Source organism: Molossus molossus, unplaced genomic scaffold (assembly GCF_014108415.1).
Source record: "Molossus molossus isolate mMolMol1 unplaced genomic scaffold, mMolMol1.p scaffold_m16_p_15, whole genome shotgun sequence".
In the NCBI taxonomy this organism is placed as follows: Eukaryota; Metazoa; Chordata; class Mammalia; order Chiroptera; family Molossidae; genus Molossus; species Molossus molossus.
Genome location: NW_023425350.1, coordinates 47,799,030 through 47,825,618, shown reverse-complemented (window position 1 = coordinate 47,825,618; position 26,589 = coordinate 47,799,030).

Below are 26,589 nucleotides of genomic sequence, written 5' to 3'. Positions count from 1 at the left end.
CTTAAGGGAGATTGAGTTTTTCCTTCAGAAAATCAGGCCATTGAGTGGAAATTCCTGAACCTACAACCTCCCTACATCTGCAATTCTATATCCATGTGTGTCTACTCTTATTACATGCTACTCTGTTCTTTGCCCACTATGGTCTGGCCACACTAATCTTTCTGTTCCTTCCACAAGGAGAGCCCAATTCCATCTCAGGGCCTTTGCTCCATCTATTCTCTGCTTGGAGTGTGCCGCCTCTCATCTTTACATGCCAGTTCCTCCTTGATTTTCAAATATTTGCTTAAATATCTTCCCAGTGAGCTTTCTTCAAACCAATCCAATGAAGTCAGCCAAGGCCTCTGTCAATTCACCCCAAATCCCCTGCATAGCTCTTGGTAAATATTATCTGATATTTACCTGTGTATCATCGGTACTCTACCTTAAATGGAGAGAAGGCATCTTTCCTTGGTATTCACGGATCTGCTCCAGCACCTGCAACTGTGCTATACATAAAGTTAATGTTCACCAAATGGATCTTGTATGAATTAATGAAATAATCACTCGGAGAGTGTGAGCATACATACACTACTAAGGAAGTGTGGCAGATGGCAGGGCAGTGTTGAGTAACCATTCAAGATGTGTTCTCGGGAATCAAAGGTGTGGCTGGGTGTTACTCTCCTGCTCAATCAGTTGCTTGGGTGCAGGTGTGGGATAAGACGAATGAATGGATGGACGGATGGATGGACAGACAGAGTATTAAGTATAATCAGGGTTTTGCCAAATGAGTATCATAAAGTGAGAGAGGAAACCGGGGTGCAAGTTCTTTACAAAAAAAGGGGGGCCTTTTAATGTTGAGTTGTGGAATCTGTGCTGGGAAAGGAAGTAATTAGGACAAGGGGAGGGGGTGGAAAGTGAAAAAGTGGCATATGGACAAATACATTAGGGGTCTAGAGGAGATGAAAAACTGAGAGATTAGGAGGTGCTGCTCATAGAATGGCAGGTTTGACAAATAACTTTCAGAGGAGCTGCAATTATTAGGTGAAGGAAGAGAGAACAAAAAGAGGCAACCACGTTGTAGCCTGAGAGTGGACATCGACAACACAGTAGCTCTTTACCTGGCCACCACTGACCACCTCTTGGCATACTTCCTATGCATTTTTATGCCCAAATAATCTTTGCCCCTTGTTTTGCCTTGGTTGCATCACCAAAGGCTCTTTTTTTGTCTAACTTTGGAACATGACAGGCCCCACCTAGAATGGGAGGCAACCACAGAACTTATATGCATGTACGCATAACCAATGGACATGGACAACAAAGCCGAGGACAGGGTGAGGGAAATGGGGAGGAGGATGTCAATGAGGTAAAAAAGGAGAACCATCTGTAACAAAAATAAAATAAAATAAAATAAAATAAAATAAAATAAAATAAAATAAAATAAAATAAAATAAAATAAAATATGCATGTTAAAAAAGAAAGAAAGAAAATAAATGGCATCCTATTGAGTATCCATTAAGATGCACGTTATTTGTCACCTTCTCTATGAAACTTCTTCCTGACACCTCTCTACTCCCTAATCAGGATTAGAGAATTTTGCTTATGCATCAGAAAGTTCATGACATTTCTCTATCATGCCCTGATCCATTGCTTCAAAAGATCTATGTATGGGTCTGTTTTCCTCACCAGACTCTGAGTCCTCTAGGGGCAGGTTTTGCCAGATGAGTGTCATGTTTCCCAGCACAAAGCCTAGGGCTCAGCATATAGTAGGCAATCATTAACTTTTGTTGAATAATTGAACAGATAAACAAGTGCATAGATTATTTCAGGAGACAGCAGGCTGGCATAAATGCTATAATAGCACATGCCAGGCAGACTCCCAGGGCATTTGCTCTCCTGTAAGGACCAAGAGTCAAAATGTTTCCTACTCACCCCCATTCCCTGGCACCAACCGTGCACACTACTGACTGTTAGACAGAGATGAAAGGCCCCTCTGAGATGATCTGGACAACAGCATACAGAAGCCACCTTTAAAAAACTCTAAGTCCTCTGGCATTGACCATCTATAAACACAGGTATTATTGATGAACTGATATTTGCTCAGTTCCCAAAGGTCCTTGGGGAAAATAAACTCTAGGAAAGTTCAAAGTACAATTTAGCTCAATGGGAGGCAGCCCTATTTGTTTCTCTAGAAATAGGTCTCCTGCCCCTACTTGAAGGTTGACTTATAATTGCCAAATCATTACTTCCAGTTATGAGCATTTATTGTGAAAACTAATGAGGTGCCTCCAAAAAAATATTTTCACAACTTGTTTTTGAATATTCTGAGAAGTTCTTTCCTGGAAGCTACAATTGAGGTCTTTGTGAGAGAACTTGCCTCCTGCCCGACCAGGTGTGCCTGGCCAGCTGCGTGCTGACAGGAGCACCGGCCCTTCCACCAAGGGAGATCATCTTCTTTCTGGGCCTGCAATGAGTCTTAGGAAAGGCAAAGCCAGCAGGCAACCCCGAGGCTTAGACAGGGGAAGACTTGCCTCCCTGTTCTCAGGAAACGGCCTCTGCTACAGTTCCCTGGGATGAAGACGAGTGGTCATGTCAAGTAGAGTTGGCCTTCTTAGAGCATCTCACCCACTCAAGATGCTTTCCAGATATTTCTTCCCTACAAGGGTGCCCACACTCCACTGTGCAGTGAAGGCCTGGGCCAAAAACTGAAAACAAGTGCTTTAATATTTCTTAACCCAGAGGTGGGAATGTTAGCAAAGCCTAGGGAACTTCTCAAAAATGTATGTCTAGTCTCCCTCCCAAACATTCCAATACACCTTCTTCTCGTGTTAGCAACCATAGATGCGGCAATCCACCCTTATCTGTGGTTTCACTTTCCAAGGTTTCAAGTACCTGTGGTTAACCTCAGTTCAAAAATATTAATAGAAAATTTCAGACATATACAGTTCATATGCTTTAAATTGCCACCATTCTGAGTAGTGTGATGAAATCTCATGCCATCCCAGTCTCTCCTGCACCGGACATGAATCATCCCTTTGTCCAGCACGTCCATGCTGTATATGCTCCCTACCTGTTGGTTACTTAGTAGCTACCGACTGTATTGAAGTACTTGGGTTCAAGGAACACTTATTTTACTTAATAATGCCCAAATCGTAAAAGCAGTTACGGTGGTAATTTGAATATGCCAAAGAGAAGCTGTAAAGTGCTTCCTTTAAGTGAAAAGGTGAAAGTTTTTAACTTAATGCAGAAAGAAAAAAGCCATATGCTGAGGTTGCTGAGATCTACAGTGAGAACAAACCCTCTACTCTTGAAATCATGATGAAGGGAACAGAATATCTGTACTAGCTTTGCTGCCATACCTCCAACTTCAAACACATCTCCTCCCAAAGGCAATTCATCATCTTACATCATCATAGGAAGAAGGGGGAGTACAGTGCAATAAAATATTTTGAGAGACACCGCATTCATATAATTTTTTTTTAAATCCTCACTGAGGACATGCTCAGAGAGAGGAAGGGAGAGAGAGGAACATCCATGTAAGAGAGAAACATCAATCGGTTGCCTTCTGTAAGTGCTTCAACCGGGGATCGAACCCACAACCCAGGTATGTGCCCTGACCAGGAATCAAACCAGCAGCCTTTCAGTGCACGGGATGTCCAACCAACGGAACCACACTGACCAGGCATTCACATAACTTTTATTATAGTATATTGTTAGCTATTCTGTTTTATTATTAGTTTCTGTTGTTAATCTGTTAATTAGACTTTATCATAGGTACATATGTATAGGAAAAAACATAGTATATCTAGGGTTTAGTTTTATCCAGGTTTCAGGCATCCACTGTGAGTCTTGGAACATCCCCTCAAATAAGGGGGGACTACTGTATTCTCTTCTGTTTCCGTTATATTTGTCATGCTAATAGGAAGAGTAAAATAAGAAAATTTTTAATTATTTTAAAGATTATGGTGGGCACAATAAAGACAGGTGTCAGCAGGAAATTGTTCTGATTAGTTGGAGATGACGAGAAGGATGTATCCATGGGTCAACTCTAGTAGTCGGCAGTGGCTGCCATGAATTAAGAAGGGCCCTGGGGCCATGTCCAGATGTAACATGGAAAAAAATACCAGGTCCAATTATTGATGTCTGCTGTGGCTTAGGGAAGGGACAGTGATGACACATGTACCACATATTTGCCCTGACAATCAAGACCCTCCCCAAAGCCAGAAACAAGGCTCAGGTCTCCAGCCTCTGTGTTCCAAGTAAAATCCCTTCCATGAAGCCAGAAACAAGTCTGAGTGATGCATCAGCTCAACGGTGCTTATTTAAAGATGCAATGGAAAGGGCTGGAATGAAATCTGGAAAGGAAGTCAAACCATGTACTTCTCCAAATACCAAGCAGAAAATATCCTTTCCACGAGAAAAAGGGAAATTTCCTAGGAGAAGCACAGCTATGATGTATGAGGGAGTGTTAGCAAAATGATGTCTGCCTGTTCACAGGATTTTCTTTGCATTGCTCAAGGGTAAAGTGAAAGATAACAACTGTGTTTTGAACATGTTTAGCTGTTTTGTTACCGGAGGGAGCTACAGAAAGCCTGAACTCTCTGAAATGGAAAGAACAAAAAGCCACGCTGCGCGTCTTGCTCACTGTCAGTGACTTCACGGCATTTCTTCAGCGCTTGAGGCGTGACTCGGTGGGGATGGGTGGTGAATATCATTTTAAATGAAGGCAGATTCCAGATTTTTAAAAAATACCTTCAAATAAAGGTTAGCGGGGATATCCCAAGGTCAATGTCAGAAACTGGTCATCTGAGGTTTTGGCTCATTCTCAGTTGGCTGGACCCGAAGTGGCCAACTGCACCCACCTTTTCTGCAGGTGGACCCTTCTGAGGCCCCACCCCTTCCAGCATTTCCCCTTAGCATGTATCAGCTTCTCGGTGTAGGTTTACACCCCCTCTGGCACCTCTCCGGAGTGCGCTGGTGCATGTTTCCTGTTGTGTGGGAGTGACACTCCCTTCGGTGGAGGTGACACTCCCTTTGGTGCAGGTGATACGCCCTTCGGTGGAGGTGATCTGAGTTAAGATGCAGCTCTGGGCACCTGGTCATTTACCTTTAACCGCCTGCACTCGGCTGCTTTGTCTGAAAGTAGGGATATCAACATCTTCTGCACAGGACTGTCATGTGAGCATGGAGATGTATTAAAGCGCTTTGTGCATTAAAAAGCAAATGCAAAGCATCCAATGCCAACTTCCCCCCACTTGGTAACTGCCATCTCAGCTTCGACATCATCTCCTCAGAGAGGTCAGCCCTGACCGCGTTACAAAAGTGATTCCCCTCCCTTTCTGTCCCCCCTTTCTGCTTTCCTTTTTGCTACTTACAAGTCCCTGACATTACAATCTATAGAGTGAGTTGGTTATTTATTTATTGTCTGTCTCTCCCACCAGAAATTCACAGGCAAAGACTTCTGTCTTGTCACCAACTGTGATTCCAGAGCCCAGAACTGCACCTGACCCATCGGGCACTCAATAAATAGATTTTGAACAGATGAGTGAGTCTTTTCACCCCAGACCACACAGCAGATGAGGACAGGGGCAAACAGGTCTTCTTGGTGCCATATCCCAGCTAACCGCCAGAAAAAAAGTAGACATTCTCAAAGACAGAAGCAATGGTTTTATTTAACTTGAATGTATCTGGAACATTTTCATATAACAAGGAAACATGATCAGAAATTCACCTGAATAAATCCTGAAATGAATGATTTTAGTGTGCCAAGAAGTTCTAAGTTCAACAACTATAAAATCAAAGAAATTTCTCCCTGGGAGGAAAATGTTTTTAAGTATAACCCACTCTGTTTATAAATTTGTTACATAAGGAAAAATTCACTAAGAATGAAAGAAACCTCACTTAGATCAAACTCAATTTGAATAATGGCTGAATTCTTTTATAGCATTTGACTGAACCTTGCCTCATCTGGTTCTTATAGATGTCAGCCTCATAGAAATAACCCTCTAGAAACCAGAAAACATGACATCAAGGAGCCTGCTAATCACTTGCTGATGTCAACTACTTCTTCTTCATGCCCAGGAAATAACTCCATTCACAGTGCCAAGGCCCATTAAAAGTCTTCATAATGTCCCATCAGCCATTTTAAGAGTTCATAACTAAATACACTCAGCTTAAAGAGCAAATAGATTTTAGTCAGGGAACCAGGAAAGCAAAACAGTACCAATACAGTTATCTTCAGAGACTACTGTGCCAACAATTACCTTCTAATTGGCCTACTACAAGTGAAAAAGGAGATGAAGAATTTAGTCAATTTTCTACAAAACTCAAAACGCGTTCCCTCCATAGAGAGAGGCAATAGCTACCACTTCACGTTTCTTATTTTAAATCAATGTTTCAGGATTCCATAGAATCCGTTCAAATTGCTCCCAAAATATTTACAAAGCTCGATTACAACGGTTAGAGAAGGGCCCATCCTTAAGTATTGATCCTGGCAGACACGAGAACAGAAATGGAAGATGAACACAAGTGTCGTATTTGTACTGGCTCGAAGGCAATCAGGAGGCAAAGCTCCTCGTGGGATGATCCTAAACCATTACAATATATCCACAGTCCTCTAATTGGATCTTCATTTCCCCTGATAGTTCCTCAGAGCCCACCCCTTCTCACACCTGCAATATCACCGTATGAAACGTCGATGCACCACCAGCCCTGCATTGCCATTTCCAGACCTCTCTTCCAAAGCACCAATAAAGTTTCTCTTCTCTCAAAATCCACACTTCCTATTTATACCGAACTATCCTTATTCTGATCTCTGCTGTCTGTCAACCCTCAGGAGGTCCTGCTTTGATGACATCATGTCTTGGCTTGTGGTTCTTCTCACAAAGGAGCACAGGCCTGGGATACGACTCACATTCACAACCTGTCTCCAGCACGTGCTACCTGGGAGACCTCGGGCCACCTTGAGAGGCTTCAGCTTCTCATCTATGAAGCATAGAGGGTTACCATTCCAAGGCTGCCGTGAGGATGAAATGCCGTAACAGATGTGGAAAACTTCTGCCTACCGCCTGGCATAGAGAGGGCCCTCAACAAATACTAGTTTCTTTCCTTCCTTCTCTGCCCCTTTGCCTTGAACTCTGGTGAATTCAGACTCCATACTGATGATCCTTTCAGCACTGATTTATCATCACCTCTACCTGTGGAACTTCAGACACCTCATCCCCATGCTATTTCAACACCTCCTCAGCCATACCTTCAGATACCACAATACTAGAAACAACCCCAGCTAAAAAGTTCAACCCCCTGCAATTCCTTTCCTCTAATGGTCCTTCCTTCCCCACATGTTCACTCCTACTAAATATATTCTATGACCTTATCATGCCAGCCCACCCTGCACCTTCTCTCTGCTCTTCTAGACCGGGCCCCATGCCTACCAACCTACCATTCTTCCCGCTGCCCAAGCCAGACCTCATGCCAGGCATTACAGTCTCCTCCCTTGCAAGACTTACGAGTCCCTCCGCTCCTTGGTTTCCTACTGAAACTGACTTTCTGCTCTCCAGCCCCTGGGAACAAGCAAGATCTGCTTTCATCTAATCATTCTCAAACCATGCTGATTGGATTCAACATTCAATGCTGTTTCACTTGGGCTGGCTCCTCACTACTGATGAATCTTCCCTCACGGCTCGTCTGAACTCCCTTCCACTTACAGCTCCGTTGTCACCAGCAACCCTCTAAGTCACAGCAGTGGCACTCTGTCCTGCACACGGAGACATTCCAGCTAGTATGACAGAAGCTATCACAGCGTCTCTCTAAATGGATCTGCTCACTTAAGAGTCTCTGGTGATTTCTAACAGCCACATCCTCAACCACTTCCAGCACTTGATCCTAAGGCTCACCACTTCCTTCTTGAAGCTCAGTCTTTCCTTGTCATCCTTTACACTGCACTTAAGTCTCCTGTCTCTCTCCTGATTGGTCCACTTCCGCCTCCCAACCCTAAAAGCATAAACCCCCATCATTCTGAACCACAGGGCCCTGGCCCCCTGGCCTCGATACTTTCACTGGAAATCTCATTTATCCCCATTACTTTTGCCATTACCTCCAAGAAAGTACTTCCAAATTCCACGCCTTCAGTTCTACCACACACTCCAGAGGATTCTGCCAGGATAGTCCGTGGGTATCTCAAAGGCAATATCTTCCGATTTTATCTTGTTCTTTTATTCCACCATCTTTCTCCTAACCGTTTCTATCATAACACTACCGATGTTCCATTTGTTCAATTGTTCGTTACTCGTCCTCCTCTCTGTTCCTTGAAGTCCAGTCAGGCCGAACCTCATCTAATCTAACTCTAGAATCCATCACTGCCTCCCATCCCCATTGGCACCTCTCTGTTGTGGGCTCTCAGAACTCTCACCTCAAATATTATAAGAGTTTTATAACTGCCTTTCCTTCCTCCTAAATCCCAGGGTTCCCACCACCAGATTAAGTGGCTAACAAATTAAATCTAAATCACAGTTTAGCTTGGAATTCCAGAGCCTCCATGATGTGGCCAAAATGCAGTCTTCCAGCTTAATCATTCTCTGCTCTCCTCAGTGAACCTTAAACCCATCCAAAACTGTCCTCCAGTTCACTGTTCCCCAAACACGTGCTTGCATTTCCTGCTCTGCACTTTTGTTCTCATCATTCCTCCCACCCCATCTTGTTCTCATCGTATCATTTTCCCAAATGTCTGGCTGGAAAAAATCTTACGCATTCTTCTAGACTCTGTTCAAATGTCATACACACCCTGAAGCCTTCCCTGACCCACCATCAAACATGATCTCATCTCTTCCTGAGCGGAGCACATTGTCCTTCTATTGCCTATGGGATTTAAAACATTCTGTATGACTTTATAATGTCTTCTGCTTATGGAACTGTCACCCTCAGCAAGAGGCTCACCTTATTCTTCCTGCCAACACCTCACACCCTCTAAAACTGTCCCCTCTAAGCTGCTGAGGCTGACTTGAACCTCTCCTTTATCTCTGCCCTTGCCTTGCTCCACTGCTACTCTGCAGCCAAAGGCCCCAGCCTCCCTGTCACCGCCCACCCCTTTCCATTAAAGAGAGTAGGTCCCTCCCACTTCATGTAGTTCTAGTGTCCCTTAATTCCACTGACATTGACCCTGAAATGTGTTTGAAAGGCAAAGGTTCTCTTCTCAGAGAGCTAGAAATAAGCTTACAGAATTCCTACCTATATGCTGTCTTTTATACACAGTCTTTATTTCTATTATATTGTGTCATCATGGTCTTTCCCCTTCACAATTAAACACTCATTTGCCCAACAAACTTAATAGAATGAAAGAGGTGTGAGTTCCCAGTTACAACATACCAAAAATAATCCAACCCGCCACATTTATATCCACTTCCTGAAACCTACACTTTGAGTCACCAAACTAACATTTCACTATTCTGTTTTAGACTAATTTTCTTAAGTAATCAGGGGGAAATTAGATAAAATATTTAAATAATTGCACAAATAAATATAATGTACCACTAGAGATTTCAAAACACTGCACAAACTATTAGAGGCTGGTAGGCAGTATCAAAACTTGGAAATATCCTATTGATCATTGTAAGAAAGCCTAAATTTGGCCCACAGAAGATAATTTAGGGGTACCAACCACAACATGCCAAAGTGAAGGTCAGAGGAAAGTTGAGACCCACTGGCATCCCTCACCCAGCACTGAGGATCATGTGCTGACACCGTGGTAATCCCTCTTCTGAGTGAAGTGGGCAAAGGAAAAGCCCAGGACCCCAAAGGTGGGAGTTTGGGTTTTAACAGAACTGGTTTCTCATTGCATTCTTTCAACTACATAAGGAGCTAAAGAGGCTTTTGTTTTCTTGCCTAGGATTACAATAGTATTTTGTAAACAAAGTGTTATATAATTGCAATGTGTTAGAATCTTGTTTATATGGAAAATTCATTACAAATTCCAAAAGACTTCAAAATGCATTTTAAAATGTGTCTCATTGTGAGCTCATAAAAGGCAGGTCACATTTCTTATCTTTCTTAGTTCTCATAATGTTTTTAATAAAGATGCGCAAAAGTTCTTATTATAAGCACGACTAGAGGAATTGATACAAAAGAGAAGCTGGAATTAACCAAAAGAGATCTTTAAATGTAATCACTTGGCAATGTGTGAACCCCTGTAAGTTACTTCAAATGGGCGTATTTAAATCAGACTCTTTCCAAATAAGAAACAGAAAGCCTACAGATAAGAAAACAATTGTGTACATTTACATCTTCATCAGATTATATTTCCTCCCATGCAAATCAGCGGAATCAACTTGCATGGAATTTGACAGCAAGTCTTTCAGCAGAGACGAAGGAAAATTATTCGGCTTCCTTGGCTCCCAGGCAAACTTGGGCTGTGGCTAGGATGGAGAGAAAATAAAAGGCAAGGGAAGGCATCCACAGAATGTGGGTCCCTTTCATTTCGAGTTTTCATTCACCCTCTCACACTGGCCAATGTGAGAGCGAGGAAATGTTTAACTTACGCCTTAAATGGTGTTGCCTCTGCTTGCTATTCTGGGAATCACCTAGCTTGAGACCTCTGTATCCTCCCTGCATGGGGACTGTTCACACACACACACACACACACACACACACACACCATTTAAACTGCCAGTGCTTCTTCTGAATCCAGAGTTGGCTCCTCTACTGAGACTCTCTTCCCTGGGAGAGACATCAATGGAGCGAGGAAATTGTCTCTACCTCTGGCTGCGTTACCAGGGTTCCCTCTTTTCAAGGCTCGCCACAGCCGTGCTCTGAGAAACACTGGTCTGTGCTCCCTCATTGTCCTGCTGCACCAGAAACAAGGAACAGCAAAAGAACGGGCATTATTTGCATTTGGCAAGAAAGGCAGCAGTAAAAGCCGAGAGGCAGTGGTTCACGGAAATGTCAAAGTGAGGCTCTGAATGAGACAGGGACGGCAAACACGGAGCAGCAGTCACAGTGGAGAGGAACCCCGGTCACACAGAGGATGGCATCTATCTATGATGGAGAGGAGAGAAAAAGGAAGAGTGAGAGAGGCAGGCAGGGGAAGTCCACTCCTAAGAACACACAAACAGGTTCAAATGCTGCTTCCACCTCCTGAGGTATAGAGCATAATGCCTGAGGACCACCCAGACTCTGGAGCTGAATGTCCAGTTCAAATCCTGGCTCAGCAAGCCACTTGCCATTTATGATTTGTACAGATACATTTGTTAACCTCTTTGTGCCTCAGTTTCTTCAGCTATAAAATAGTGATGATGATGATAATAACTACCTAGTAGAACTGCCACGAGGCTCAAAGGAGCTCATGTGTAGAATGTTTAATGTTAGAACAGCATCTGGTATCTAGTACGTGTGAGTTGCTATGATGATGATGACCTGGTAAAAGTCATTTCAACACTGCTGACTTCCTTTTCCTATTTAGAAAAAGAGAAGAAACTAAACCCAGTTACTTTCATCTTTAATATTCTGTCATTTTACCATCAAATATGTATTCTTTGCCACATGCCTTGGGAAAATAACTGCCTAATCCTGCAGGTGCGGGTCACCCTGTGGATGAACATCCTGCAAATCAGGACCCTGGTGTTAGTGAAGACAAAGCAGCCTCCTCCTGCAGCCAGCACTGTCCCCACACGGCAGGCACTGCCTCGGGACCGCCACTGGACCGGGTTCCTGCCTAGAGGATGAACTCCAGGCTCTGACAAAGGTTCTAGGAAGAGGCATCACTCCCAAAACAGCACTCGCCTCCAACAAGTGAAAATGCTCCTGCACCAGACTGTGAGCCAAAATAAAATGAGTATTGGGTGCTTTATTTTTTTTCCTTAAAATTTGGCTTCAAGATGAGTCTTCCTCTAAACTGATTAGGAGAAATCTGTCTTCAAGAAACCTTCTTTGCTACTCCGCCCTGAGCCCGTTCCAAGCTGAGCTGGACTAAACAGTAGGCTGGGCGAGGGGGACGTTCTGTAGGGGCCAATTTGTGAGGGACACTAAAACATCACTAGGCATCACTAAGACACAAAACATGTCTAAAAATGTCATGAAATGGTGAAAGATGTGCTGGTCAAAACTCTTAGGGAGGGCACTATAAAAAGAAGAATACATAACTCAATGGAGCTTATCTGAGATTGCACAGGGGTGTCTGGATATTGGGGGGGGGCATTAGGGTATTCACAACTATTGGGAGAGCACTACTGGCAATTAGCGTTTAGTGGGTGAGGCCAGGAACAATAATCCACGAAACAGAACATCTCTGTCTAAATTACCACCGGCTACCTTGTTGAGAAACAGTATTAAGTGCTCCCAGAGAGCATCCGCCTTCAAAGGATGGTGATCCAGCTAGCCCCTGGCTCCCTGCTCCCAGCCCACTGCTAGCAAAGTGAGCATGCCCACGGGGGCCAGAGATGGAGTTTCCGGTAATAGAGAGGACAAGGCTGCCACCAGCAAGCCCCCTCCACGCTCTGACCACGCGTGGCTTGCTGCCCAGGCCCGACGCCTAGAACTCAAGGCCAAGCACCTGTTTGTGGAACGGAGGTCCGGATTTTGACTGCTATGCTTTACCTGTCCCCCACAGGGTTTCACAGCTAACTCTCACAGCAAGTTCTCGATGATGAGATAGTAATTTCCGCAGAATCGAGAGGACTGGAGAAGGAGCGTGAGAGCTATGAGTCACAGACCCTGCCCTGGACTCTGGATCCTCCGACAGGACCACGGTCCCTGCTGAACCTGGAAACTGTAGGCAGCTCTGCGGAGACCTCCCTTCTTTGCAGCACTAGCTCCCATGCCAAAGTCCCTGTGGGTGTGTCAGCCAGGCAAAGCAGGTCCCATGTCTGTGCCCTCGTGCAAAGGGGCCGGAGAGCACACCGAGTGGAAGACGGCCTCTGACTCCTACCAAGACTGAGGAGCAGAATTCCTCAGCATGCAAGAGGCTCAAATGCCGGGTGGCAGAAGGGAAGGCAAACAGGTGAACACAGGACTGTGAGAGAATTCATCTTTAGGGATCCGACTGCAATCCCCCCTCAGACCAAGGGGACTACATGCCCTGTTTGCCGAGGACCATCTCACTTTGGCCTGCTGTCCTGGCTTTATTATTAACAACATTCTTTTCACTCCCAGACGTATTGCAGGTTGGGCAATGAATGATACCATCACCCTTCCTAAGACCCACGTCCTGCACGGAGCTGCGCACGGAGTGTACAGGGACGTGCATGTCTGACGTGTCTGCGTGCACATGCCCCACACCGCGGGCAGCCTGCTGCAGAGACCAGGCACCGAGGGCATGCTGCTCCACTTCCAGAGGCTGCTCCGGTCAGGTCGAGACTCCCACTGAAGAACCACGTCCCTAACAACAGAAACGCCTAGACTCGGTGTATGATTTGTAGCTTTGCTGTTGGAAAACCGGGAAATGATCGTTCTTGGAAAAGATTCTTTCCACTGTGTCTGTTCTGTTAAGTGCATTTCTCAGACTCCGTTATTTTATCTCACCTCCCTCAGGAGTCTGCTCATAGCTGCCTTCCAAGTAGCAATAAAATTCACCTTTCGCTTTAACTTCAAAATGCCAGCATATTCTCTGTATTTTAGCCTCTTGGAGGTCAGGGGCCAGGGGAGGAGGAAGAAGAGATAAAAAAGGGAACCCTAAAAGGAAAGCTGATGAACAAAGTAGAGAAGGGATGGGGAATAGAGAGGAGAGAGAAAAGGTTAGAAAAGAAAGGAAGTAAAGAGGAAGCAGAAAATTAAACGAGAGGAAAAGGAGAAGAAAGAAAAGAGAAACATCTTACACTATGCATTACTGAAGTGTTTATTTCTCTTGGACTAGAACATGTGTTGCTAAAAGCTAGCAATTCGTCAAGCATGGTGGTCTCAGCCTGACTCCAGCGGGCTTCTCCAGCGAACTTGCTCCCAGTGACGGAGCCAGTAAGCGCTTCTCCCACGTCGCGGGACCCCCGGTCCTGAAGAAGAGCAAGAACCCACCCCGCAGACTGCTGTCCAACAGAAGGGACGTGCCTCGGGGACGTTCACGATAAACCCCCCAACACAGTCCCTTGTGATGTTAATCCTAAGGGGAAGCATGCTCAAATATGATTCCACCTTGATTTTCAGTCTCAGTGAAGTGAAACTGAGAAACCTTCCCAAGCTGCATAGGACCATTACCTGGAAATATTAGCTTCTCAACAAAACCCTTCCACATCATGAAAGATCCGTAAGTCAATTCCATGTATGTCTTCTGTTATTCCCAGCGATGTTTTAAAACTAATAGAGGGAAAATGGCTCTTCCCAAATTAAGACAATGCCACTCTGGGCGGGGGTGGAGGAAGGTTGGGGGCAGGGTGAAAAGGTGAAAGGAATAAGCAAAAGAAAACCTCACAGACACAGACAACAGTGTGGTGATTACAGGAAGGAAAGGGGGTTTGGGGGGTAGAAGCAGGTAAAGGAGGGGTCAATGGTGACAGAAGGAGACTTGACTTTGGGTGGTGAACACACAATCCAAGGTGCAGAGGATGCATTACAGAATCGTACACTTGAAACCTATATACTTTTATTATCCAATGTCACCTCAATACATTCAATAAAAATTAAAAGGAAAAAAAAAAAAAAGACAATGCCACTTCTCAAAATAAGACACACCCTATCACCCTGCTGTGTTCCTGGGCGGCAAACCCAGCATTTTCTCTCCCTGTTTACAGGTCATTTAGACCCTGCAGTGTGTTACGCCCACTAAATATTGAAAGGATTTTAAAGCTGCTCTTTTAGCCCACAACCTCATTTTGATTTGTACATGTCTACAAGGATAGAGATGGGGAAAATATCACTCCTTCTGAATGATCCAACCTCACAATTAATAATTGAGAATCTCTTTCTCCCTTTCTCCCTTGCCTTTTTTCTCTCCGAACTAGAGTGCACTCTTCAGCTTGTTAAGCTCAGCTCACTCCCACTGATAATTCACTAGAGATCATAATTTATGGACAATTGAAGCTGCAGAAACATCTCTTAGAAGGAATAGAGCAGATCCATAGCAACAATTCTTCAGGGGAATATTAATCCCCGGCTTTATGTAGTGCTAAGTGTACAATAGTAATCAGAACTTGAGTAGAAGCTGCTAATCATTGAGGGAAAAGGCTGTATAAAGAATTCATAATGGAATTAGCCTCCGGCAAACAAAGAAAGACAAAATTAAATCAGCCATCAAATTGCACCAAGGAATTTTAATTTACAGGTTAATGTAGGATTATGTAACTAATCACAGCTAACATTTTCAATGAACAACCAATAAAATTCTGCTCTTTTTTTCCTCTCTAATCTTGCTAATGGTATTCCAATAACATGCTTTTATTACCCAATAATATGTTAGAAACGATTCTCAGAAATTCTGAAAGTCTTTCCAGTGGTCAAAATTATTATAAAATGGTAGCTTTGAAACAGTTCATCAAAAGTGTGGATCTGGGAAGATCCACTCCTCAGTTCAGTCCGGACCCAGTGATACCTGGGTGAGTTTGCATAAAGCAGATTTACATAACCACATAGCTTTAAAGTATATGCATGTTTGTCATGCAGTGCAGGGAACTCAAATGGGACAAAAGAGACTAAATTAAATATGTGAAACTAATTTTGAGCACAAAGTATATCAGCTAATTCTAAATAAAACCTCTGCCATAGATTTATATGTCAATATTACAGGCATATCCAATGACATACACACCAAGGACCGCTCTAACAGAGTTTTCATGGTTTATAAATGTGAACATCATAAAAAGAAATCAGGTTTCTAGGATAAAAAGTTGATTAGCATTTCTCATGGGAGGGGGGTGGGTGAACTCTTGTGTCCTCCCCACTTATATTTTGCAACCAATGCATGACAAAGACAGAAAAAGAAAAATCTCTACACAATTTGAAAAATTATATGAAACCTGCTGCTTCATAAAGATTATATATGTGTGTGTGTGTGTGTGTGTGTGTGTGTGTGTGTATACATACATACTGTATAAAGACAGCATAACTCTTTGCACATTGGCAAGGAGAAACTCCAAAATTATACTGTATGCTTAAAAAGACATCAGTTTAATCAAAAAGATCTTTTTGCAACATATGGCAGAAGAAAAATTATTACAAATGGAGTAAGAAGTATGTTCAGAAGGGTTACTTCACAGGGGAAGAATGCTGGGAAGAAAGGCAGCGGCATTCTTCGTGCATATGTTTTTCTTGTCGAGAACAATGTGGGAAAGTCTCATTTTCCTTTAATCTAAATGTTCATTTTATGGAAGCAGCAACATTCGGCCCAGTTATTAGCAAAGGAGTTGTGTTGCTTTATAAAGTCTAATTTTAAGATGCTCACTTCCAAAAAAACATTATGGTGTCAATTGCACTACCCTTCAGCAATCCTGTAATAACTTTATTCAACCATTTCTAATTATAATTATATTTTCAATTCCTTTTAGCTATAGAAACTCTTTATCAATCAGAGCACAAGACAGAAAATTACTTTATTACAGCTACAGCTCGTTAGGCTGAGTGCTCTTAATGAAGCAGCCTCATAATCAGATGAAAATCATGCTGGAGAAAACTTGCATCATTAGTCTGGGCCTTAATTACCAAGAAATATAGTCACTAACAATGATATTCCATTTCATGATATGGTGCATGCACCTTCTACACTAGTTGCAATTAATAATTCCACCGACTGCTACAGAATCTTTTCTATTTATTCATAACAATGGAGGGGGGAAATTCTAAATTTAATTGAGCGCTTCAGATTGCACTCTCTTTCTCCCTCTCTTTGGCGTTCAGATTAAAATGTCACAAGGCTAATATTCTATCTTACAATAATTCATCATTTTAATTACATATTTTATGTATGTGAAATGTCTTTTTCAGCTTTATAGTTGAGGTTGACATTTTGGGGGACACAGCTAGGAAAATGGGTGGCTTCTTGTGAAGGTGGTTTCTACCACCTAGGACCACATCAAGAATATTTGGGGAAAAAAAAAAAAACTACTGCCATCAGTCCATCAACCTCATCCAGGTTGGGAAAAGCTGCCACAGGAACAGGGACACTCATTCAAATTAATGTCGGCGTCTTCTGATAGGCTTTGGCTGGCAGAATGGCGACGTTCTGGGAGGAACAGGGCCCTGTGTCATGGGTCTCTTTGTTAGGCATGATTGATCACAGACAGAATCAGCAACTTTCCTTTGTGAAAGCCTCCTTTCTTCGGCCTTATTTCCCTGCACCCTTTCCTTGCCTCCCTCTTTCACCAAGACCCTTGCTTTTGACCTCCTGAGAAATACCTTCAGCCAGGCTAGGAGATCTGGTCCCATGCCCTCCTGCTGGGTTCTGCACACCACCCAATCCCAGCAGAAACCTGCCTATTTCTCCATCCTCTCTCCAGGCTGAAATAATTCTGGAATCCAAGGTGCTGGTGCAACTGCTGCTCTTTTTCAAATGCAAATTAGGTTACTGGGTGAGGGCAAAGAGCACTTGGGGGAGGGCAGAGGGCAATGGGGTTGGCATAGATGAATGAGGTCCCCAGTGACCTCAAACCCAAGTGTGCCTAGAGCTGAACTTCCTGCCTGACATCATCTTTCATAGGAATCATTACCAAACAGCTTATTTGATTAATCTGGGCTGCGCTTTCTCCAATCATCTGCCGTGTAAGCACCGAATAGTTTAATAAATGAAATTGATAGAAGAAGTTCTAGAATGACTTGGAGAAATCCACAAGCCACAAGATGAAGAGTTGGCTATAACATCAGGGAATGCTAATGTTTTAAAGGACTAAGCATCCAGTCTCTATACCATGAACATAAAGCTCCCCAACTTAAAGATCACTGGCTTCAAACTAATTAGTGTTGAGCAAGCAGTGGCCAAGTTCCTAGAGAGGCAGAAATTCTCCCCACATGATTTCAGACACCAAATAAATAAATGACTAAATAAGTTAATTAAGAAAACCCTGCCACAACAAAAACCCCAGAGGACAATTGGCTTGAAGATGGTAAGGAACTGGTGGTGTTATTGGTGAGTCTTTGTTCCCTCTGGCATCCTAAGGTTTGGAAGGAAGCAGTGACAAGTAGCATCAGATTTTACATAGACTTTGAGGGATCAGGGGACAGACTTGGAAGATGAGAGCCAGTAAGACCAGTGAGTCATGAGGCAGAGCAGGATGATGCCAGCTACTTGCAGAAGAGTGCTCGGTGGGCAAGAAGAAGCAGACCTGGACCAAGGGGAAAAAAAACACAGGAAGCAACAGAAAATGAAAGCTGTCCAGGAAGACAGCAGAAGAAAATGGAACATTAATCCGAACCACACAGAGCACTTTTCCACAGAAAAAAATGCTTGGCTTTTGGACGACCCAATAGCTTGCAAAACAGCTTGAAGTATATAGGGGTCCCCAAAGACGACTGGTTTGCAAGGCCCAGCCTGACACACTTAGAAGCAGCCACAGGAGGGCCAAGTAAGAGTTAAAGGGAACTGGCTGTGTTTCCACATTTTCCTGTTAATGCAATGTCAGGAAAAGACCTCAGCATTATTGTCCTCACCTTCAATCACTCCTTAATGTTTCCTCCTAACAGCACTTCATTTAAGTACAGAAGTCACTGCAGGTATTTCCATCTGGCAGTGGCTACCCCACTTGGGCACGAGAGGCCCCAGGGGTGCCTGTGACCTGTGGCAGGAGCTGTCTTCTACCTTGTGTGTTGCTACTCTCTCTACCTGGCAATGCCCATATCCAGTTCCACATGAGACCACAGTACAACAGCTGAATCTGAGGAGACTGGAGGCTCCTCAGAGGGAGGCACCCAGCCTAACAGCCAATCACCCTTCATCAGTACAGTGACCACAGCCTGAGATCTCCCTGGGCTCTGCCACGTACTAGCTGGGTGATCTTCGGAGGGTGACTAAGCTCCTCTGTGCCTCAGCTTCCACATCCCCAAATAAGAGCAATAATAGCATCTGCTGCAAAGGGCTGCTGCAAAGGTCATCTGAGACAGGGCAGGTAAAAGTGCTCAGACACGATCTGGCACACAGGAAGTCTCAGTAAATGTTAGCTCTGATCAGCATCATCGTTGTCGTCATTAGAACCATCACCACAAAGAGGCAGGCATGGCTTGCTCTGAAATAGGGTCAAGGATTTCAAACAGTGGTTTTCCAAACCTGGCTGCACGTAAAAAGTTCACCTCCCCTGAATTCTCTCACTCCAGACCAATTAGATCAGAATCTCTCAGTTGGTAGTTTTTAAAGCTCTTTGCATGATCCCAGTGTGCAAACAGGATGGAAACTCACTAATATGGAGTCTCAATACATATGCATGATATTTGAAACATGATGTTGCCAGCTAAGAGGCCTATGTCTTGGCAAGTGCCAAAGCCCGTGTCTGGGTCTCACGGAGAGCAATGGGAACGCTGTAGCTACACTTTGAGACATGAGGATTGAGAACATTTATGGCCCATGGAGGAGCAACCACAGCCTTGGCTGAACGAATGTGCCTGTTGTCTTTTCCAGCTGGCAAAGTGGTGCATTTCCAATACACAGAGCATAATGCATGTAGCCAAATGTTCCCACAGGACGGCCACCTGAGACTTGAAAACTCTTCTGTCCGGGGCCAGGACATGCACGTACCACAAGGCAAAAGGTCGCCTGTGAGCACCAGGGAAAAAGCTGTCTTCCCCCATGGTTCAGTAAGGGCAGCCTATGCAAAACCTGCCCAGAGCGATCATATTAAGGCCGCAGGCGGAGGAAATGACTCCCACTCAGGTCTCTGAGAGTGAAGATTAACCTGTCGGAATGGACGAAGTTAGATTCAGGCTACCTCAATGAATGCCACAAATCTAGCTGGTTAAATCTTTTCCTATCTTGATGACTCAGGCAGCTGTTGGACACTTGCATTTACAGGATGTAGGAAAACTAAAAATGTCGACTGCTTCGACTCCTCAAAACCTACATAAATCTGCCAGGCGCTCAAAAGACAATCCTCTATTTATTTATTTGCTTTTAATATTTAAGACACTTCCGCCACAGAAAGACCTCCAAGACCATGTATGAAATAATAGAAAAACCACAATTAAAAAAAAAATTAAGAACACTGAGCAGCACCTAAACTCATCATTCGTTTCAACTCAAATTTTTCTTCCGGCAGGAAGGGATTGACTTAGACGGCGGTGGTTACTGGAAACCCTGGGGATCAGTTCATGCCCAGGCGTACAGGTTAGCACAGCCCTCCAGTCTCTGCAGGGAGCAGGGAAGCAGAGGGTTCTAGTCCCCTCCCAGTCAGAGACATCCAGACTCCTCCCCTGGCTGCTTTTTCACCCCACAAAAGGATCATGGGAGAGAGACAGGCCGGGGGAGAAAATAATCAGCAGTGGTTAGGAAATACCAGCAGACCCGTTCACAGCCGCGAGGTTTAGAATGGAAACTTAACACAGATCGCACAGCAAAGGACTCAAACACACACAAAAACAAACACTGTATCATTTCAGGTATATGTGGTACTAGCATAGCCAAAGTCATGGAGACGGAAAGGGAACAGTGGTAACTAGGGACCAGGGAAGGAGTGGGAGCAGAACAGGGCGCTGTCTGATGGGTCCGAAGTTTCAGTCTGGGCTAAGGAGATTCTAAAGATGGTTGGTGGGAACCACACAAGGGACTTAATGCCACGGAACAGCACACTTCGAAATGTTAAGAATGGCAAGTTTTAGATTATCCATATTTTACCACAGTAAAAATACCAACACAAAAGAACCTTCATTTATCGTGAGGTCATAAAGAAATTGTTTAATATTTCATGTGTTTTTGTTTCAGTGATTAAAAGAAAAAAGCAAAAAAAAAAAAAAAAAAAAAAGGGGGGGGGGTTTGGAGAACCTAAGTTCTGCTTTGAAATGCGGGAAGCAGATCAGAATAGGAAGATCTGAGGTGTGATAGACAGAGAGACTGAGTCAGGCATCCTGGGTGGAAGACTTCTCTCTGACCTAATGGGCTGGGTGACCTTGGGCAAGTTACTGAATCCCTCCTTGGTTTCCTCGTCATTAAAACCAGAGAGTTAGAGATAATCACCAAGCCCTGGCCAGTTTGGCTCAGCGGTTAGAGCGTCAGCCCACGGACCAGAGAGACCTGGGTTCGGTTGCTGCCAGGGGCACGTACCTCGGTTGCAGTTTGTCCCTGGCCCCAGTTGGGGTCATGTGAGTGGCAGCCAGTCGATGCGTCTCTCTCACATCGATGTTTCTTTCTCTCTCTTCCTCCCTCTCTCCCTCTTGCTCTATCCGAAGATAAATGCAAAAATGTCCTCCGGTGAAGATAAAAAAAAAAAAAGATCACCAAGTCCACACCACCTCTAAAGCCAAGGTACAATTCTATACCTTGTTTCCTTTGCCTCCACTGTGGCATTCATGGAAATATTTTTATAGGAAAACCACAGAAGTCACTACAGGCAAATATCAGTATTCTCTTCTCTAGTGGCTACATAAAGAAAAGAGGAACACGCTAGAGACAATTAGATGAAAATAACTTCATTGTCAAACCTGCAGGTAAAGAACCCACAAAAATATGAAAATTCCAAGAGTGAATATTATTTTTTAATGTTTCACTTCTTTATCAGGAGATATTTTTACCAGATGAAAGTGTTTGGTTTTTGTCTTCACAATTGCAGATTATCTAGTTAGAAGCCGTTGGGTCTATGCCTGCCCTTGAAGGAATGGCTAAGCCTGTCCCTTAAGACTCAGGGGACCAGTGAGGTCAGAGTTTGTGAACAGCCAGGTCAGGTCATCACCACAGTAGATCTTGAAGTGTCTCTCCCATCACTGGGGTGTTTCTACACTCTCACTGATCATTCTATCCAGTAGTCTTGGCCATCAATGCCATGCTTTCGACGGACTAACATCCCAACCATAATTTGCACTGGTAAGTTATCTTTTCATCTGACTTTGTCCCTTCTCTCCACTTTGACTCTCAAATGTCTGGGAAGCAGGAAGTCTGCTATGCATCTCCTTGCTGAGCCCCGTGGCATCTAAGGGTAGGTAGGAGTTGCGTCAACCAGCCTCTTTCTAAGTGCAACTAACCACGCACTCTGCATTCCATTCTTTATGTCAGTGATTCTCAGCAAGAAACAACTTGACCCCTTCCCCACTCCAGGGACTTCTGGCAATATGTGGAACCATATTTGGTTGTCACACTGAGGACAGGGGAGCTACTGGTATCTAATGGGTAGAGGACAGGGAGACAGGGATGCTGCTAAATATGCTAAAATGCACGGGATAGCTCCCACAGCAAAGAATTATTCCACCCAAAATATCAATAGAGCTGAGAAACCTTGCTTCATATCATTAAAAAACTTCACAGTAATTGTGAAATAGGTTTTCTCACCCTTATTTTACAGATAAAGCTCAAAGAGTTTAAGTACCTTCTCCAAAGTCACCTAGCAAGGAAGTAGAGAGTCCAGGAATGAATCTCAAGTCTATGGGTCCAACGAGTCACTGTCTTTCCTGGAATGAATGATTGATGAATAAATGAATGAATGAATGAATGAATGAATGAATGAGCAGAGAATAAATAAAGTCAGCCTGCTGCTCTGTGCCAGGGAAACCAAAGAAGGGCAGATTGTGCTGGAGACAGATGCAGGCTGACCTGAGACAAACACTGGGTATCACTGTTTATGCCCAGGCCAGATGTTCATGCAAGACATGAACTGCTCACTGGAGCTGCCCACCCCAAAGGAGTGGAAACAGAGAGGTCGACCCAAAGTCCTCCTGCCCCTCACATCTCCATCACCCCCTCGGAAACATAAGCCCACTGTTGGAGGCGCTGCAGACCAGCAAGCTAATGAAGTAATTAAGGGCTGTTTCTTTCAACCATTTGTGCTAAAAAGTCTTAAGTATATTTAACTCCCATAGGCCCCATGCATTAATTAAATCGTTTTTTGTTTTTTGTTTTTTTTTTTACCTGCTCTCTCACATTCTTCTGGAAGCAGGAGACTTCTGGAGGAAGAAGAGACGTTCTAGGGTATTTCACACTACAGACATTAAAACCCACCTGTCAGGGGTTGGGAAAGCGCCTTCGAGGTGCCTAGCACCTCACTCACCTGTAAGGGCCACTTTCCCAGGACACAGACCATAGTGACAGAGATGCACATGAGCCTGCAGCAGCCTCTCAAGAACACTGCAAGGTCACTGTGGTTTTAGGGTCATCCCCAAAGCACTCATGGTTGGTGGAGCTTTTTTCCCATTACTGAACAGAAAAAACAAAATGTATTAAATAATACATGAATTATGTGTTATTACTTTTTACTATTAATGAAGCTTCTGACTTGATTTAGACTTCACTAGTTTTTCCATTCATGTTCCTCTTCTGTTCCAAAATCTAATCTTGGACAACTCGATACATTTAGTCAACTTCGTCTCCTCTCATCTACGTCCCTTCTCAGGCTTTTCCGGGCTTTCCAGGACCTTGACACTTCGGAGCGTTGGTCAGGTATTCTGTAGAATGTCCCTCAATTTAGGTGTGTCTGGTTTTTTGTCAGGATTAGACAGAGGTTACGGGTTTGGAGGATGAATACCACCTATGTGAACACCCCTTCTCGTCACCTTATATCAGGAGGTATTTAATGTGTACACAGCCACACGACATCACTGGAGATGTTCACCTTGATCGCTTGGTCAAGATGGTGTTAACCAGGTTGGTCTACTACCAACTTACTATAGTCCCCTTTCTATACTCAATTCTTTTAATTTTTTTTAAATTATTGATTTTAGAGAGAGAAGAAGGGAGAGGGAGAGAGAGAGATAGAAACATCGATGAGAGAGAACATCGATTGGCCGCCTCCTGCATGCCCCCCCCTGGGGATCGGGCCCACAACCTGGGCGTGTGCCCTGACCGGGAATTGAAGTGGTGACCTCTTGGTGCACGGGTGCCGCTCAACCACTGAGTCACACCGGCCGGGCTACACTTGATTCTTTTAAAGCAAGATACAAAGTCCAGCCCAAATTCCAGGGGAAGTGTTTTCATCACATTTTGTCTTAGGACAGACTCCCCACTAAGAAATAGGAATCCTTTTTTTCTTTTTAAAGCACAGTCCGGGAGTCAGGATCTTTGGCTCCAGTCTCAGCTGTCTGACTGTGGCAGTTTCCCTTCTTCGGGGTAGGATAGGCGGGGTGGCCCGCCGCCCCAGGGCGGTTGCTGAGGGATCAAAGGGGCAAGACATGGGGAAAGAGTTTCAGCTGCCATGCTCCACCCCAGGGCCTCAAAAGTTAAATCCCTGCCACCTTCCTTACTGTCCCCTTGCAGCCGTGACACGCTCTGCCCTGATATTCCCACACATACCCAGCGTCTGCCCACTTCCGGCCTCCACTGCCTTTACCAAAAATGTGCTTCCTTCAGTATTGGAATAACCTTCTCCCTCACTTCCCCTCCCTCTCTGCTCAGACATCACCTCCCCAGGAAGATCTTCCCTGCCCCTCTACTTAAAATAACACTCCCACACATCTAGCCCCTCCCCCTGCCTGGTGTTGCCAGGCTGCCCACACTACCTGCCCTGTGGTCCCTACTTTGTTTCTATTGTTTGTTTTTTGCTCCTTGAAGATCAGGGGCTTGGCATGTTTTCTGCCCCCACTGAAACCCCAGTGCCTAGAACACAGCCTGGCCCACAGTGGTCTGAGCCTCAAGAGATATTTATGGGATAAAAAATCACATGGGAAGCTTTATTTTTAAGGGGGGGGGGTGTCTTTACAGTGATTGATATCCTTGCCGATTCATAAACCCTTGCTGTAATGGACATCCTCACACAACCTCCCACCAGGCTTAGAACTGCTGTCTAACCTATTAATAACTATGATAACTCTGGAAGGATATTCCTTAGACAGGTGACAAACTATAGAACAGGGATGGTAAAATGCTTCTATCCCCAGGACACCTGTGGTCCGTGGACAATGGCTGCCTGAAAACTGTTTTGAGAAAGATTCTGAGCCCGGATCTGGGTACAGTAGGAGAATGAGCCCTGATTGATCGGTAATTTGTAATGTCTGCCACGAATGGAAGACTGGAGCGGTGGTGCCCATGATGAATGAATACCCATTACTCCTGATTCTCAAATCACTCCACTGTGAGTGGGTGTGGATTTTTATTAATACACACAACCACAACTTAACGAAACTCCTGTAAGGTCATTATCTATATCAAGTTGGCAAATTCCATATGTAAAGGGTCGGACAGTAAGTATGTTAGGTGTCACAACCAAACAGCAGTCTCTATGGAAACCATTCAATCCTGCGACTGTAGCACAAAAGGGGCCACAGACAGTGAACAGTGAGTGTAGCTATGTTCCAATAAAACTTTACTTACAAAAACCAGACTTCGGCTATATTCGATGGGCCATAGTTTGCCAACTCCAACGTCCATGAATTTCTTGTCAAAAAGCATCTTTCACCTCCCTACTACCCCCCCCCCCCGAAAAAGCAACAAGAACTTTAGAAAACCCAAAATGATCATTCAGCCCTTGCTAGATCTTCTGACTTTTTACTCGAGAGTCCACAGAGAGTATTTACATATCAACATCTTCTGGCACTTTAAGAGTTATCAAAAATGTCACCAGTCACCAAACGTTTCATTAATTATTGCAAACATCTTTAGGAACAAAAATGCCACAGTGGGTTTCTTTCACCAAGTGATTAATTTTAGATATAATTTCAGTTTAATTAGTAGGGGATTTCACTGTGACCTGGAGGGTGTGGAAACCGGCAGAGAGTCTGTGGTTTGGTTGGGAGAGGAGAAACCTGTCCGTGCCTGTAGAAGGAAAATTTCACAGATAAAGAAAGAAAAGGAGCTGGCATGTTTGTCAGCGGTGAACACCAGCCGACGGCCCTCATTAAAGACACCAGCAGAGCATCTTGAAAAAGCAAAATAAAGGGAGGCGGAGGAGCTAAGAGTTAAAAATTGGGGGGCGGGGAGCTGGCAAGATGGGATTTGGCTTATTTATTCCCTGAAAATCATTCTGTTTCTGAGCTGTATTATAATCTGTATCTGTGCCATGTGTCCTTACAAAATCCTAAACTAGCAAAAGCAACAAACCAGCAGTGAGATTTATGAGGCCCTGGCTGGCATCAGGCGGCAAAAGTCAAGAGGCACCGTCCCTGCCCTTGAGGAGCCAAGTCTTCCTTCAAGTGGCTTCATTTGAACTTCCTGGCATTCTGAAAACGTATAATCACTTATCTAAGCAATAAAGCTTTTTATTTTCTGAGGCATGCATTTGGAGGGGAGATGTTGTTTCAATTACCAATAAGCAAAATGCCTCGTCCACATATCCCAAAACACCAGGTTACATTAGTTTCAGTTTTAATATCCTGCCAAAGAAGGGGGGGGGAGTCCCCAAATATGAAACAAATACAGCTGTCTACTATCGCTGTTCAAATGCCACTGCATTAAATAAAATTCCGTGCTGTAAAATTTTGCAAGGTGCTAAAACAAAAATGATATAATAAATATAAAACATCTGCATTTTTTTAACAAGACATTTGGAAACCAATTTCATTTATATTTAAACTTGTTTTGAAGTGTTCCTAGTTTTGAAAAACATCCTCGTTACAGTATATTAGATTCCTTTTCCAGGCGAACGATGAAAG